The sequence below is a fragment of the Pinus tabuliformis genome, chromosome 8 (assembly GCF_031772625.1).
Source record: "Pinus tabuliformis cultivar Carrire ecotype Pingquan chromosome 8, CPIR1, whole genome shotgun sequence".
In the NCBI taxonomy this organism is placed as follows: Eukaryota; Viridiplantae; Streptophyta; class Pinopsida; order Pinales; family Pinaceae; genus Pinus; species Pinus tabuliformis.
In genome coordinates, this window is record NC_142294.1 from 496,622,584 (window position 1) to 496,642,065 (window position 19,482).

The following is a 19,482-nucleotide window of genomic DNA, read 5'->3' on the forward strand; positions in this document are numbered from 1 at the left end:
TCTTGAATATATCGAGGATTTAGTGGTAACCATGAGGGAGCTTTCTCAATCTCTGATTTTGATGTCTTCTCTTCATCAAGTGCAACCCATGATTATGTGGTCTTCTCATTTGAATATTCTTCTTTTGGATGTGGTCCTTCAATGATATCAAGATAATCTCTTTTTTGCAATACTCTTCCTAAGTGGGCTGAGCTACTTCAATGTGTGGGTTTGGAAATGGTGGTACAAGTAGTTGAGTGGGAGTGTATATTTGAGATGGATGTGGTTGGGGTCATGGTTGTGGTGGAGATGAATGGTAGGGATAACATGGAGTTGGGTATGGAGGATATTGAGGAAAATATTGAGGATATTGTGGATGGTTCCCATAAGTTCCTTGACAACCTTGTTTCCAAGATTGGTTTTGGGGTTGAGATGGCTAATGTTGCCAAGGAAAGGGTGTGTTCCAATTACTTTGAGATGGATGTGCATAAGATTGAAATTGTGAATTAGGCTCTTGTATCATATAAGGTTGAATATGATGCCATGGCCCTCTTGGAGCTACATAACATAGATGCATTGACAATTGATTTGCTCCATTGTCCTCTTGGTGAACTTCCTTCAACCTTGGTAATGATGGACAATGTTTAATATCATGTGATTCTGCATGGACAACACAAATATCGACATCTTCATTTTGCTCATTTTGTATTCTTAACATTTCTACTTGTTCACTTGGATTGCTAAGAATTTTTGTTTTAAAGTTATCAAGCAAATTTCCAAGTTTAGCTTGACTTACCAATCTTGATGCTGATTTACTTACTCTTGCTCTTTCTCTTGATATGTGTTTGCATGTTTCACAAATTTATTCAAATTATAATTGGTATACATCACTTATACTCATGAGATCAAGGAGATTAATCCACTCATCCCTAATTGTCCTAAGTAAGAGGGTTTTTAATGTGTTAGATCCTAAATGATGTAGCTTTTACCTCTTAACATTATACATGAACCTCTGTATTAGATCCTCAAGGCTCTCATCTTCCTTTTGATTCATTCTAAATATTTCTTCTTTAAGATCATGATCATATTTTTCTAAAAATATCTTTTGCATATCATTCCATGATCTTATTGAATTAGTTCCTAAACTCATGAACCATTTAAGAGCTCTATCCTTCAATGTTGCCGAAAATAATCTCATTTTTTGAGTTTTTAATAGGTAACCATAAGATCTACAAATAATTTAAAATTCAAAGAGAAAGGTTTCCGGATCCTCTGACCTTAGACCATGAAATTTTGGAAGAAAAGATGGAGGGATGTTATTCATGTGCACATTACCATCAATATCTTGAAAGGGAAATCTGAGAGGATCTTCCTCATTGTTATCTTCTCCATCCATTTCTTCTACATTCTTTGTCATCTCTTCTTCTTATACCTGTAAAAGTGGATGGTGATATTTCTCTTATTGCACCATGTGATCAAATGGGAGGGGGTGGTGGGTTGGTGTTGGAGATTTTGTTTTGTTTTGTTTTTATGATTGAATGGAAACACTAGTGCAATGCACTTTTCTGTTTTTGAAATGAAATATGCCTAATGAAAATATTTTTTTGTTTTTGCAAAAAGTAAAAAGAGATGAATCAACTTAGGGAAGAAAAAAATGCATACTTTGAAACCTCCCCGATAATGACGCCAAAAAGTGATGAGCCTCGGTATTGCAGCAAGAATGCTGCAACTCCCAAGGTTAATGAATTTTAATTATCAACCTGGGGTTTGTAAAAACTTAAGAGGTATTGATACTATATTTGCATCATACAATGCGTCCTTCCGTTTCTATCATGATGTAATGGAGTGCATGTACTGAAATCAAACCCTAAACTAATTGCAGAAAATGAACTGAAATGGAAACCCTATCCTATTGCAAGAAATAAAGTACAAGGAAAGAAACATATTCTAATTGCATAAAGATCATGAAATAAATGTAAAAGAAACCTAACTTAACCCTCTTTATCACATGTGATGATTTAAACTAACTGAGCATGGAATCTTATCTAGAGAGTACTAACTGTTGTGTGCATGAATAAATATAAAATAAATTTTTCCTTTTTATCTTTTTGCTTGAAAAATGCAAATGCTAATCTTGCTTGGTTCTTTGGCAGGGGAGACAGGTGTGGAGGAAAAGGAGTACAATGGTTCAGATGGATTGGAGAGAAATTACGGGTCTAATCCTAGCTTCTAGTGATGATTTTTCTCAATTTGGGCTCAAAACAGGCCACTACAGGTTTTCCTACAAGATGTCTACAGGAAGTACTAGCTTCTACTAGATGTCTACAGGATCCCCTGTTTTATTACAAAAAAGCAGGTCGAAAGCTTAGGAAGTGGTCTAGAAGGTGGAATGGAGCTTGGGAAAGGTGGATAATGGAAGAATAAGGCATGGAGGTGGTGGAAACTACCCAAAACTCAAGCAAGGGCTTCAAGATGGGTAGATTTTCTCAATGGAAATGGTAATTTTTTCTTATAAAACAAGAATTCGGGTTGAGACTTTAGTGGATTTTGGCGACATGGGTGGATGAGGCAAGATGAGGCATCCCAACAATGTAGAATATCTTGAAACAACACACATTATTTTCTGAATCTATCCACAAATTCATCTATACGGGGGAAATATTTATTAAATAACGAAAAATTACTTAGTCTAAAAATCTGAAATTCGAGAACTAGTGAGCTAGTAAATCTATTAAATGCCTAACCTAATCAAGTGAAAATGAAATGGGGTGAATTTTTTTATTAAATAGAATGTTTTTGTGATCTAATGCAAGTGGAACCAACTCGATTGAAGTTCATTAGCATGATCTAAAAATAGCAAAAATTTATTGTTCTTTACTAAAAAGGAGTTCTAGAAATCTAGATTTGGGAATAAGAAGACTAATCCAAGTAGCTCAATGATTACTATGATCTTCCAAATCTTTTACAAGGATGAAATGGTGCTTGTGATTCTGTAAAAAAATTTACATTAACCATTTAACCCAATCATACAACAATAAATCATTATTACTAAATGCAGAAATAGAAAGAAAGAAGAACAAGAGATGCATGTGAATAAGAAGTGAAAAGAATTAAAAAATGGTACAAAAAGATCTCTTAGGCTCTTGGGATGCCCAAGCCCAAGGAAAATCAGATACCTATGGAGGAGAACAAGATTTAAAAGCTGAACATGACACCAATCTTCATTATTTTCATCAATACAATTACATCCTACAAGAAAATACAATAGAGCTGCAAAAAATACGAGTTCTCTCAACAAGAAGACTAGTTCTCTCAACAAGAAGACTAATAAAAATATCCCCTTAGAGGAAAATTCAACTTGGTACTTATACACAATGATTAGGAATCATTCCCCATGAAAGGAGGAAGCTCTCCCCACCAAAATCCCTTGATTAGTGGATCTGGTTCTCAATACTAGGAATCTGCATTAAATGGTAGGGAACACATTCCTAGATTTTCTCAATCATTGGAGTTCCACAATCTGTGCCATAATTCCATAATATCTTGTTGATTTATTATTTAATATTGATCCTTCTGTGGTAGGGAGCAAGCCCCTAAATTATCTCCTCCTCCAAATCTTCATAATCTGCCCAATATTCTCATAATATTCCACAAAAATAAATAATATTACGCAAAAATATGAAATTATTCATAAACCTTCCTAATGAATATATTAAAGTAAAAAATACATTTTCTAATGCAAAAAGAGAGGTTTAATATGCTGAAGGATGGTTATATGGACCCTAATTTATGTTTAATTTTGAGGCACGCACCTTATCTTATGTCTAATTTACCCCATCAATTATTATAACATTTACTGTTACAACATCTGTTGTTACAACATTTATTGTTACAAGATCCAGTGTAATGGTCACTATTTCAGTAATTTCAATAGTACTAGTTGTTATAACATCATCTTTTACAACAATTTCAACATTTTCAATAGTAATGGGTGTTACACCATTAGTTGCTACAACAATTTCAACATATTTAAAATGGACATGCTGTTATGGCATCTGTTGTTACAACATCCATTGTTACAACATTTGTTTTTCAATATGTTGTTAACTATGTTTGTTCTTCTCAATTTGTTTTCTTGATCTCCTAAGTGTCGTAGTGTTTGGTGGCATAAACACCTCTTTGGTTGCCCACTTTCAAGCTTTGAAAATCAAGATGAAATGGCTTGTTGTTACAACATCCGCTATTACAACATCTACTTCTCAATCCATTGTTACTTATGTTTGTGCTTCTACATTTGTTTTCTTGATCCCCCAAGTGCCGGTGTAGTGTTGGGTGGAAAAAACACCTCTTTGTCTGCCCACTTTCAAGCTTTGACAAACAAGTTGAAATGGATTTCTACTCCATCAATTTTCTCCTCAGGGTGCTACATCTCCTTCAAGGCTAAAAATTAAGCTGCTTTAATAACATATGATCCATAAACATTAGGCCTATAGATTGTTTATCTCATCAACATGGATCATTGTGAAAATAAATATAAAATACAACAATGATGTCTCTAATATTGTTTCCAATGCAATTCATTAATTAGTTGTCAATGAATTTCATTTACAAAACCAAAACTTTATCAAGTCGAGTTCAAAGATCCTTTGTTAGTCCAAGTGAGTTAAAGGATCCCACCCATGATGCATTGTTGTAATACACGTAACCAATTCTCAACCTTTAACTTGTATACAATTGACCAAAGAAACATTTGTTAGGATCAATGCTCTTGATCAATAAAGGGCATAATCGAATATGTTTGCATCAGGTTTCAATCCTAATTCCAAATGGTTTCCAAGATTATAATTCATCAATAAGAGGCTATTTCATAAGGAAGTTCGATTTATTTAGTTGAAAATTGCTGCAACATCTAAAATCCATAGGTTCACCAATGAATAGAGGTTCATCATGCCCAATCTGTGAAGTGATCGATGCCAATTCATAGATTCCATGGATTATCTTGATTTTGACTTTGACCCCTAATTACTATCCCTGGCAAACTCTACCTTGAATATGTTCTCAAACTATTAGGCAAGCACAAATAATTTGCAACAATCATCTATATGGAAAGTGTTTACCTTGTAGAAGTTGCAATGAACAATCAACTTATAGTTTTAGTGCAGACCTGTAGCAACCCTTTAGGACAACCCTAGGTCACCTCTAAGTCACCTTCCTTGCCTTCATTCTTAGACTAAAGTCAATTTCTTTTGTCGTCCCACAAGTCGTTGACTTGTTTTGACCTCTAAGCCTAAGCCTAGGGTGGAACGATCCCTCTATCTCCTAGTTATTCTACATGTGAGCTTCAAACACAACCATTTCTCTAGGAAGTGACATAGGAAAAGGGAAACTCCCTTTAACCATTTCTTGCAACTAGATAGCCAATGCTACCAGTTGCAATTGCACTTTTTCCATTCTTGCTGATCCTTCTGTTCCACCTGGAGTTAACTCTAGTTTTATTCCCCATAACCATTTCATCTTCAACACCTTTACTACATCTAGCTACTGAACATTGAAAGTAAACATTGACCATCCCTTCACTTGAGTTTGGAATTGTAGTATATATATAGCACAAAATTTTACTAAAGCTTGGCTCAAAGAGTCCTTATATCTCCCTTCTCTCTCTCTCTCTCTCTCTCTCTCTCTCTCTCTCTCTCTCTCTCTCTCTCTCTCTCTATATATATATATATATATATATGTTGTTTGAAAGAAAATGATAAAATAGTTACAATACCATATTTTAAGAAAGACCTTCAAATTGATGAAAAGTGGTGATACTACCAGGTTGAAGGGATCTGAATGCGTGTTACAACATCAAATTAGACAACATTTTTAGCAGATGTAACATTGAAAACTATTATGAAATCTATTGTTACAACATCCTAAATTTTACTAAAGCTTGGCTCAAAGAGTCCTTATATCTCTCTCTCTCTCTCTCTCTCTATATGTTGTTTGAAAGAAAATGATAAAATAGTTACTAGTTCTCGAATTTCGGATTTTTAGACTAAGGGGGGTTCTTGCTTACCTCTAAGGGGGGTTCTTGGTCACCTCTAAGTCAACTTCCTTGCCTTTATTCTTAGACTAAAGTCAATTTCTTTTGTCGTCCCACAAGTCGTTGAATTGTTTTGACCTCTAAGCCTAAGCCTAGGGTGGAACGATCCCTCTATCCTCTAGTTATTCTATATGTGAGCTTAAAACACAACCATTTCTCTAGGAAGTGACATAGGAAAAGGGAAACTCCCTTTAACCATTTCTTGCAACTAGATAGCCAATGCTACCAGTTGCAATTGCACTTTTTCCATTCTTGCTGATCCTTCTGTTCCACCTGGAGTTAACTCTAGTTTTATTCCCCATAACCATTTCATCTTCAACACCTTTACTACATCTAACTACTCAACATTGAAAGTAAACATTGACCATCCCTTCACTTGAGTTTGGAATTGTAGTATATATATAGCACAAAATTTTACTAAAGCTTGGCTCAAAGAGTCCTTATATCTCCCTTCTCTCTCTCTCTCTCTCTCTCTCTCTCTCTCTCTATATATATATATATATGTTGTTTGAAAGAAAATGATAAAATAGTTACAATACCATATTTTAAGAAAGACCTTCAAATTGATGAAAAGTGGTGATACTACCAGGTTGAAGGGATCTGAATGCGTGTTACAACATCAAATTAGACAACATTTTTAGCAGATGTAACATTGAAAACTATTATGAAATCTATTGTTACAACATCCTCTATAATGGTCACTATTTCAGTAGTTTCAATAGTATTAGTTGTTATAGCATCAACTTTTACAACATTTTTAACATTTTCAACAATAATGGGCATTACGACATCAACTGTTACAACATTTTCAATAGATTTAACATTAATAGTTGTTATGGAATTTATTGTTGAATAATATGCTATTACAACATCATGTGACAAACCCACCCATGGTTCTATCATAGAATGCATTGTAAATATTTTTTACATATATGTGAAATTAAGAAAAAGGGACCGATTCAAAGAAACGCAGATTCCAGAGTTGGGGAGGAGGCTTGCTTGCTTGGGAGGTATAAGTTTTCTTTTGGATAAAATATGAAATGTTTGGGATAACCATTAAAAGCTAGTTGGTGCATGAATTAATGAATTGGTTCTTAAAATTGAATGAACTGCAAGGAAGGTACATAGGCCCATGCACTTGGGAACCTTCACAAGGAAAAGGGACAAGAAACCAAGAGGGGAACTACGTAGTGCAAGAAAGCAAGGACGGAGTAGTAAATGCGAGATAGGAAAATAAGATTTGACATGGTATTTGAATTCATGCTAAAAGAGAGACGAGACACAATTCCAACAACATAAAAATAAATAAATCTGGTTCGATCAACAGACAATGCAGAACAAGAGAGAAGAGAAGGGAATTGACTCTAAGTTTCCCTGGAGGTTGTGGGTTGAGATAGGTTCCCTGGAGCCTTGTAACAACTTAGGTACCTAGTCTGTAGGTTTTAACCCCATACAGAAATTACCTGCATACGAATTCTAGAAAACAGAAAATAAACAATGTGAGAGCATAACACATAAAACACATACACAAATATTTTCCCCTGGATCCCAAAACAGGGAATACCAGCTTGATTTTTCATTATGTTCCTTTCAATGTTAAAATACATATTTATACATGCCGAAGCATCCAATACCATGGACCGAAAACCATCGCATCCAAAACCATGTGCAAAAACCATGCATAAAACCATAGGTAGGTCCACCCAACCTAACATATGGTCCATTTTTTTTTCTTGGGGCACTGCCCCAAACCCCGTAGAGGGGGGCTACCCACCCCCCTCAAACCCCTCGAACAGGGGGGCTTCGCCCCCCCCCGCATGTGAACCCCCTGCTACGCAATCGGCACAACGAAGGGGGGGCTCCGCCCCCTCTCTAACCCCCAGGTTAACTACATGGGCTAGTCGTGGAAAGAATATAACACAACCCAACATAGTCACTGTGGGTTGAGACAATCTCTGGATCCCTGTAACTTAGGTCCCTGGAGGCTATGGGCTAGGATGTAATCTATGGAGCCCTGTAACAACTTGGGTCCTCTCGAGGCTGTGGGTTGAAATAGAAAGCTCAGGAGACCCGGACTGCTTGGAAAGAGGCTAATATTGTTACAACATCAAAAGAAGACATGATTAAAGACCTTGTTTATTGCATTATTGTTACAGTGGATCCCGGACTCCCTGGAAGGGAGTGAATCACTGTATGCACTTGGGGTGAGGAAAGAACCTTTGGACTCCTTGTGCTGAGAAGATGGAAACGTCAACTGGTGGGATTGAGGAAGAGGCCCTCTAAATTTCCTGTTTCCATTGGCAGCCGATGTTCTAATCCCTTAAGCAAGAACCCCCCTTAGAATCTGGAATTTGGCTCGGGGGTGACAAATCGAAGTGTGGATGCAACTGTCTATGGTTGGGCAAAGAGTTGTAGCTATCTATGGTTGGGTGGAGAGTCCTTGTCCTAGAATCAATTTCCATGCAACTTTAAAGATAAGTATCTGTTTGTGTTGCTTAAATATTAATGAACTTATGATGCATTTCTGGTTGAAATGGTTTGGATTATTTTTGGATTGTAACAACATTGTTAATGTGATGAACATGTGGATGTCTCTCTATGCAGAGATAGATTTATAATTATGATAAATAAATGCATACATAAACACATATGTCACACCTCCGAAATGAACAATGTTGATAAAAAAGTTGAACTAGTGTATGCATCTGCAATGGAATGAAGTGTTGTTTTAAATGATCATTATCGCAGTTCATAACATATACTCTATAGTAGAATGTGTAATTTTGTATACAATAAAATAACTTGATTCGTGTTCTTGAACCAAAATTGTATCTTAGGATAAATTCTCATTCATACTGACTAACAACGCATATGTAAGTAATACAAAGATGTCATGAAACACCACAGATAGTGGAAGGATCGATAATGATCTGGAATAAAAACTTGGAACATTGGGCACAAAGACCTTTTCTATTAACATAAAATAAGTACATAAGAGATCTCCCGCTTGGCAGGGTTTGTACATATACATGGATGTTCCTTCACCAGGCTATAAACCCTTGAACTTGTGCAAAAGGAGTTGAGTCAACACTGGAAGGTTTATCCTCTCTTTAAGTGTAAGAATATCCGAAACCCATGCAAGCAGGCTTCGCCAGACTTGCATTATAAGAAACCTGTATATCTTTTGCTTGCATTAAGGTGTAACTTGTTTGACCGCTCAAGTATCTACATATCACAATGGAGTTGCTTATAGGCATGCTTTGAAGCCTGAAACCTTTGGCATGTGGCAGGCGAGGTGGATACCTTTCAGGAGTTCACACGTAGCCAATGGTAGGTAAGGGTTGTAGGAACACTTATGCCAACATGCATGGAATTCCTTGTATTAGAACAGGGAATGCAGAAGGGATAGGAACTCCTTGAATTTTGACTAGCTGAAGCTTAGGAGGGGTAGCATCATAGAGCACCTTAATATTCCATTGGTGTCAACACCAATTACTACCATTGATTCATAGGTTTGTAGGACCTTTGAGATAGAGCCATGGTCAAAATAACCAGCTCAAGGAAATTATGGTTGGGTTGAGACTTGCTCTTATGATAGTCGTAAAGATCCTCGTCTGATGCATTTATTAAGGTAGGGTCAAGATCCCTTAGTCGATCCATGGTAGAGATAGAAGAAAAATTCAATGTGGCATAGGAGGGAAAGCCTTAAACTTATAACGAAAATTTGGAAAAACCTTGCACCGCCCCAAACCCTAGCTGTGGAGACTTTTCATTGGCATGACCTAATTTTTCCTTTAAGGAAATTAGAAGAGTAAGTTATGATGTGACCCAGAGGTACAAACCTAGAATATTACCTCAAAGGATTATGTGGCATAGCTATGGGATTGACTAGGATGATGTCAGATGGGATGAGATGGATGACACGCCAACCCAAAAGTTTTACGATTGATCATGGATGGACCTTCTTAATAGATCAATGACAGAGTGATGTGGTGAGCAGAGGCCATTGCATTCGGCAGGGCTTGATATATATATATATATATATATATATATAGATATATATATATATATATATATATATATATATATATATATATATATAAGCATGTAGAGTAACAACTCTAGTTGTGAGGCCCTTATGACGAGTTGGGAAGTCAAGTAGAGCCCAAAGGAAAAAATAAATAAATATGTTTTACCCCATTCCTTTAATAGTATGAGGCGTTGGGTGATGTTAGACATTTGTTGTTACAACATCTACTTCTCAATCTGTTGTTACCTACGTTTATGTTTTTCAAATTTTTTTCTTGAACCCCCAAGTGCTGGTGTAGTTTTGGGTGGCAGAAACAAATCTTTGGCTGCCCACTTTCAAGATTTGACAAGAAAAATGAAATGGACTTCTACCCCCCAATTTTAACAACATTTGTTGTTACAACATCTGCTGTAATGTTCACTTATTCAGTAGTTTCAATAGTAAAAGTTGTTATAGAATTACCTTTTACAACAGTTTAAACATTTTCAATAGTAATGGGTGTTACAACATCAGCTGCTACAACATTTTCAGTATATTTAACATTTACATGTTGTTATGGCATCTATTCTTACAACATCTTCTATTACAACATTCGTTGTTACAGCATATGCTTTTTAATCCGTTGTTAGCTATGTTTGTGCTTCTCATTTTTTTTTCTTGATCCCCCAAGTGCTGGTGTAGTGTTGGGTGGTAGAAACACCTCTTTGGATGCCCACTTTCAAGCTTGACAAGAAAGATGAAATGGCTTATTGTTACAACATGTGCTTCTTAATTTTATGTTACCTATATTTGTGCTTCTCAATTTGTTTTCTTGATCCCCCAAGTGTTGGTGTAGTGTTGGGTGGCAGAAACACCTCTTTGGCTGCCCACTTTCAAGTTTTGACAAGCAAGATGAAATGGCTTTCTACCCCCTCAATTGTTACAACATTTTCTATTACAACATTCATTATTAAAATATCTGTTGTTACAACATCCACTCTAATGGTCACTATTTCAATAGTTTCAATAGTAGCAGTTGTTATAGCATCAAATTTTACAAAAGTTTTAACATTTTCAACAGTAATGGGTGTTACAACATTTTCAGTAGATTTAACATTGACATGTTGTTATGGCATCCATTTTTACAACATCTATGGTTAAAACATCTTCTTCTCAATCCATTCTTACCTATGTTTTTGCTTCTTAATTTTTTTTCTTGATCCCCCAAGTGTTGGTGTAGTGTTCGGTGGAAGAAACACCTTTTTGGCTACCCACATTCAAGCTCTGACAAGAAAGATGAAATGGCTTGCTGTTACAACATCCGTTGTTAAAACATCTGCTGCTACATCTTAGTTTTATTTGAAATTTTGTTATCGTATGTGCACTTTGATCTGATGTAATATAATTATTGTTTCATTTCATATGATGTAATATTAGATATATAAGAGAAAAATTATTAATTAATTATTGCATGAAATAAATAATAACTTTTCATTTTAAATGTTGTTTTTTGCAAAACAAGGATCTTCCAAAAGATAAGAATGATCCTCATCACATAGATCCAGATCATGTTGGCTCTGATGCTGAGATGGCAGATGATGCTCATGATGACACAAATACAGATGGTAATGAGGTTGATGATGATACAAAAGATGATGATTATGATGATGATGATGATGATGAGGCAGTTGTTGGTAACAACTAGTGATATTGACGATCATATAGACTGCATCATGGATCATTTTTGATATATTTTTATGATGCCAATTTTCATGGTTACTATCATATGTATCATTTTCATGGCCTGCTATACCATATTATTGAGTTGTAACTTTTTGAAATGTATCATTTCAACTTATATCATTTGGACATGATACATCATATTGACTTGTATCATTTTGTCTTACATAATTCATCATTTTTATTTATATCATGTGTACATGATGTATTATTTTGAATTATGTCGATTGTTGGACAAGCATCATTTTCACATGTTATCTTTGTTTTAAAGGAATTAATATATTTATATTAATGAAACTAGAATCTTTCCAGTGCCATTTCAAAATCATCAAAATTTCTAGAGTCCTCCAAATTTTCTCTAACTAGTGTCTTTGGGTATGCAGTAATGTTTTTTCCAAATTTACTACATCATTGTTCTTGTACTTTCTCAAAAATACCCCATTGATACTTACATACCCACATAACATAATCTACCTAGCTATTACTATGAAATTAACTACCGATTCCATCCACATTGTTCTGGAAGAGTTGCTCCGTAGGAACCTTGTCTGCATCCTCCTTCTGGAATGGTTATGCTGCTCCTTGCCTCCCCTACTCTTGCTCCAAATCCTGCTGATCAGGAAACACTAAAGGGAGAGTCCCTCCCTCACCAATTGTCATATCTTTTTCACCATTTTCATTGAGGTCAAATATTTATTTTAACACTGAAACAGCTGCATTCTCCACATTGATTTCAGAATTATCCACCTTGTAATCAGGATTTTATATCTTGGATATTATTACCTCCATCGCCGCTTGCACAATTTAAACATATTTTTTCAAACCTTCCAACTACTCGTTACCAAGGTGAAATGAGATCGAGCCTCATAAATTATTTTCTGACCTATCCTTGAGATCATCTCCTTGATTTCTTTCTTGAACGCCCGATCAATCTCAGCTAGTGAGCCACCAATGCCATTTCCTAACGAGGAGGCTATGATCTCTTCGGCTCAGAAATAATGTATGGAGAGCCACTGTGCATGAATTCTGCACAACCATCCTCTTATAGCCAAACTTAACTCCTAAATGATGGTGTGGAGAGTCCCTTCGAGTTTAATGTTGTTCACATAAAAAATTGCGAATTCACTACTTGGTTTAGATCATAAACAGCACGGTCGAATTGAGACATTCTTCCTCGGCCACAGAAAGATCAATTCCTTTTCTAACGACATCCCACTTGGACACATGCTTAACATCAATCCTCACGTTTAACCATCTGTTGGATGAATGTCCCGTCATTCTGGTGGAGCCATCATTGATGAGCTGGAGCGATCACTGGTGAGATTTTGTACCATGAAATGACTAAAAAATTTATGCAACATGTGAGTCAAATTATCCACCTTAATTACCCTTAAGCATCTTTATATCCTCGAGTTATGATAAATCATGGTATGTGACATATATTTGTTATGCTGCCCTCCTCCATCAACTTGTCTTGAACCAAATTGACTCCTTTGTTGGCTTGATTTTCTGCCAATGAGTTTTTCTCTCTCTTGATATGATATAACTCCAAAATTTCAAATTCATCCATGATCAATTAGATTCTTTGTAGAGTTGGTCTTGTATTTTGGTCCTTGCAATGATTTAATAGGATACATTTTTGAATTGTAATGAGAGAGTATCCAAAGACATATATGATGATGAACTTGTCAGTATTGACTCGTCAATTTTTATATGTTAAAAGTGGTTTATGATTTAGATGCATATTTATTACGTATGATAGTTTTGATTTAATGCTAATGATGGATGTTGTCAAATTCACTTAAATTTTAGATATTTTATTCACTTATTTTAATTATAGATGATGATCATGTTACAATAATTATCTTTTTATTTTATATATACTGAATGTTGTAGATTCTATTTTGATTGAGATTTAATAAGTATAATGATGTTATTATTTTGTATGGATGTATGTTTCCATATTTTTTTATAAATGTTATCCTATAAAATATGTCAAATGCATTCATATGATGTATAATCATATAAATTATTTAGGAGACATGATATATTTAACTAATTAAATTGAAATAAAACATACTAATTTAACTGTATGAAAAACATTAATCATTTTTTGGAAGCAAACAAAGCAACAATAATGGAAGCCAAATTGGAAGCCATACTAGAAGCAAAATGGGAAGCAAAGCTGGAAGCCAAATCAAAAACCAAACTAGATGCATAGTCGGGCACTAAACCTGGTGCTATATCCCACGATTGGAAGAAAAAAATGAAGCAACAATGGAAACCAAATTGGAAGCAAAATTGGAAGCCACACTAGAAGCAAAACTAAACACAAAATTGGAAGCCACACTAGAAGAAAAACTGGAAGGAAACTTGGAAGCCACACTAGAAGAAAAGCTGAAAGAAAAATTGGAAGCCAAATTGGAAGAAGAATTGGAAGCCACACTAGAAGCAAAGCTGAACGCAAATTGGAAGCCACACTAGAAGAAAAACTGGAAGCAAAATTGGAAGCCACACTAAAAGAAAATCTGGAAGCAAAATTGGAAGCCACACTAGAAGAAAAATTGGAAGTAAAATTGGAAGCCACATTAGAAGCAAAATTGGAAGCCACACTAGAAGAAAAATTTGAAGTCATATTCGAAGCAAAATTGGAAGAAACACTGCAAGAAAAACTGGAAGAAAAATTGGAAGCCACATTACAAGCAAAACTAGAAGAAAAATTGGACGCCACACTAGAAGAAAAATGGGAAGCAAAATCGAAATCCACACTAGAAGAAAAACTATAACCAAAACACGAAGCAAAATTGGACATTAAATTGGAAGCCAAACAAGGTGCCAAATTGGAAGCAAGTCCTGGCACTATTTCCGGTGCTAAAATGGCACTATTCCAGGCACTATTTATGATGCTATTGCTCGTACAACTTACGACATTATTTCTAGCACAACATCCAACGCAACTCCAGGAAAATTGTGGGGTGCTATTTCGAGCATTATTTATGGCACTATTTTTCCGGCAATATTTCTGATGTTGTTTATAGAGAAATTTATGGCACAGAAATTGGCACTAGTACAAACATACATAGTCGTGGCCATTTTTGTATCGGGAAAGGTGTCCAATTCGTGAATTGAAAAATACTAAATTTCGATGCAATTTTAGGCACTATTTCCCTGTTATGTTGTAGTGGATGTAATCTAATCTTATTTTATTATTTCCACTATTATTTTGTAATATTCCTTAGGAGGCCCATTTTAGACCTTAAAATCTATCTAATGTTAAAAATCTAGAGGATCGACAAAATATTTTTGATTAGGGAACTTAGTTTTGGGGTTGTTTTGGACTCTCTTTTCAACCATGGTTTCCTAATTTTAATCCTCTTTCCATGTTGACTTTGGAAACCCCAATCTAGGTAAGGCTTCCCAAACTTCCCATTCATTTGTCACATATAGATATCTTAGTCGATGTGGGGAACTTATTATGTCACTTCATTAAATTAGAAACTAAAAGGATTTTGGAATGAATTGTCACATTTTTTCACATATGTGTCAAAGTGGACCTTAGTAAATAGTTTCCAGATAAAATCCTTCTCAAATGGAGTAGTAGGATTTATTCACAACTGGTGGATTATGAAAACATTTCTTTTCATTGTAGGACTTGTCAACATCCTAATCATCTTCATAATTCCTGGGGCCCTATTCTCACCTGGATACTAAGAAAAAGAGTTGTGGATGGCAAGATCCAAAGGGAATAAAAGGATCCAAGACTACTTTGACTCACAAGTAAGACAACACACATCAACAAAAGGCATCTACTACCAAATCAACTCCTTCCAACTCAACTCATATGCATGTAGAACCATCTCAACCATCAACAGAGGAAGCTCATCCTTTGACCAAAAAGGAAAGATACTCAACCATAATTTTGTCTCTGTCAACAAGTGGGCAGAAACGTACCCACAAATCAGATCACTCGGAATGTGGCAAGGAAACAACAAATATGATAGAACCTTCAAAAATAGAACCATCTCAAGGAAATGTAATTGTCGTCTCATATAACTATATATGTTCTTGAGAATTCCCCAAAATGGATTGACATCCACAAGAGAAAAGAAAAAAAAAAAAGAAAAATCCATGAACAATCCTGAGATCTAAGACCAGGAAGGTAGTAAATGTAACTTCATTTATTGTGCTTATCAGTGAAGGAAGGAATGATGTAATTTGATATTTTGAGGTAACACAAATCAATTTACCAAATAAAAGAGATTGAATTTGAAATTTAATAATATTATTAAAACAATGTTTTAATATCTATGTAAAGTAAACTATTTTATTATAATTAATCAATAACAAAAAAATTTATATATTGTTGAGAAATGGAAACAAGAAATTCTAATTTAATTTGTCCTTGAATTAAACTGAGAATTAAAATCGAATTCTATTCTCATAGCAACTTGTAAATAGTTAATTAAGTTTAATTAACTTAATTAGCTTAGGAATTTCAAGTTGGAAGTCTTTTAGAAGTCATGTATATGTTCTCCCTAAGTTTTAGGGGTCCAGTATGAGTTTAAATTGAGTTGGAAATTAGATCACTTAGTTTATAGAGTTAAGTTCAGTTAAATTAGTTCCAAACTGTTTAAGGAATTAATAGAGAATTAACAGCCAGTTGGTGCACTAGTGCATCCACAAGTGTCACTCTAGTTAACTGAATATTCTCTCATTAGAAAATTATGCATGTCAATTCTGAGAAAGATCCAATTGTGACTAGAGTGCAAGGACAATGTACCATCAGTTGTATTTTTTACTAGAGTATAAATATCATGCATGCATCAGAGATTGATCCTATGTTTGGATTGCAAAATTTTGGAAGCATGAATTCCCTTTAAATACAGGCTATTCATCCTAGGAATTATGCAAGAGATTAGGGGCTTGAAGAGTTGCAGAATTGGCTAAGTGTTGGCCAAGAGCTAGCTTGTGAGCTGAGAGAGTTGAGCATACTTGTGCGGAATTGTTCTAGTGAGAACAAGCTTTGTATCTTCACTCATATTTATGATATATGTAATATAGATAGTGGGGTTTTGAGCAGTGGCTTTCCCCAAATACATCTTGTGTTATGTGCCATTGATTTATCTTCTTCTTGTTCATATTGTTTTCATTGATCTATTGGTTTCCAATGGTTGAAAGTAGAAATAGATTATTGTTCTATGATTTAGTACATTGCATGAGCTTGTGAATCTACAAGATTTTCTCTCTCTCTCTCTATGTATATATGATAAATTAGGCAATTTATTTTTTTCAAAAAGAAAAAATCATTATATTTCTTTTCAAAAAGAAATATACATGTTGCTTCGCATTTATGGGTTACTGCAAATCACACAATTATCCATTTCTACTTACAATAAAACCATCCCACTCTTTCAATATTTTCTATTATAGTTTGACTAGAATTACATTTTTTATCATCTTACGATCTAAAAATACGATAGCAACAACACTTATTTAAGACTGTCAACTATATTTTTTTTTCCTTCTAAACCTCTTCTTTCTGGATAATAAAACTTTTAATATCTATATTTATATTTATCTATATATATGAAAATGAGTCATGTGTCAAGAATAGACACATTCATGGATAAGGAAAGATTCCATTGGGAGATACAATACCTCTTTTGAAAGTTTGTTTGCTTTGGATAAAGAATGTTCATTCAAAAGATTAAATGTAATCCTTAATATAACTGTAATTCTATGTATGTCTCAACATATCTTTAAAAAATTCGTGGATAAAGAAAGATTCTACCAGGAGAGACAATGCCTCTTTTGAAAGTTTGTTTGCTACATTTTTTCCCGTTGTGGATATGAATAAAGAATATCCATTAAAAAATAAAATGTAATCCCTAATATGATCAAAGATTGCTTGTAATCCAATATTCTTTACTTGTACATTATTTCTTACCCAATTAATGAGTCACCCAGCATTTACATTTTTTTAAACAAACTTTTACATCTAAAATAAAAGTATCCACATAAAAACAAAAAAATTAGACAATTTATATTTAAAAATAAAAACATTGTTTTCATTTGATTAAAAAACAATTAAATATATATCAACACAACTTTGTCCACCAAAAAAATAATTGAATCCTATTTTAAAAAGTTCTAAAATATTAAAGAACCGAAACGGAGATGTTATCATTTATGTATATCTATGAACAATCACTAGAAATTGATTTTAATGATCATTTTTAATTATTTCCCCATATATGCATAGGGGATAAAATTTATAATAATTTAATGATTAATGGATAATGAAAATAAACATTATTTGCTATTATTTTCAAATGTAGACTGGCTTTTTTATTTGTTTACTTGTAAATGGGAAACATACATAGTTACATAGAAGTAAGAAGGTTTCAGGCTTGGGTTGTATAAAGTAAGTCTTATGGTCTCTGTGAATTAAAAAAAAAAACAACTATAAGAACTTTCGAAATTAGGTTAAAATAGAGTTGAAGGATATAGATGATCAGTTTAGAGAATGTAACACTACAATGTTATTTTTGTAGTGAAGAAATTAAATTTTGGTTTTGTAGAAAAATTTTAATAGTAAGATAAAAGAATTAATAATAGAAGTTTAAAATGGGTTTTTTGGGAAAATAATAAATAATAGTAAAAATAATAAAATAAAAGTTATAAACTTTTAAAGGAAAAGAAAGAAAGCTACTTTATTCCCTTTTAATTGTATTTTCGATTTATATCTTTATAGATTTACTCAAATATCAAATGTGGCACTCGTTGAAAGTGGAATTAGATGCCTCATCCAATAAGTAACCACTTTGTATATCTTTGAGTATATTGTGGCTATGCTGAGAAGTATACAGAGTGGGTACTTATTGGATGAGAAATCTGATTTTGCATCCAATGATTACCCATATTTGAAATTTGAGTAAACCTTTAAGGATATAAGTCAAAAATATGATTTAGAAAAAGTAATTTTCTTCTTTTCCCTCCAAAAATATTTACCCCTATTGATGACATCATCATCTTAAGTCCAATTGGTTCTTTTAAAGTTGACTTTGTTATTACATTTTTCACTTTGAGGCCCACTTTTGACCTCAAAATTCCCCTAATGCATCGCCAAAACAAATATCATGAAACGTAAAGATAATGGTGGAATTAAAGTTCATATGGTATTGAAGAAAAGGTGATGTCAATAAGGTTAACCTTGGAGCATTTGGTGAAGAAGTCCACCATGATTCTTCGCCAACTAGGCAGAGAAGGTGACAAGAAAGCAACTTTGTTTCTCCAGTTTGTCCATATGTTTCTTGGTTTGAATATGTATACTTCCCAGTGTCAAGAGCATGAGCAATGGAGGTCTAGATATTCCAATACAATTCTAGATTCTTAAAGAATTTAGTGTCTAAGGGTTGACTTGTGTTGAATTTTGGGACAAAGTCTTTCATCAAGAGATCAATTTTCACATCCTCTTGGTATGGCCTTTCCACTTTAACATCCTCTTCCAATGCTTAAAGCTCTTTTTTTATTGCTGATGAGAGAGTGTGATGGAAGGAGTTGTATCCATCATTCCCCTTGAAGTTTTTTGTCATATGGTCGGATATTGATTACATGTGCAGAGAAAGACAAATAGGGAAATGACGAAGCAAATAGGTTCCTAGGC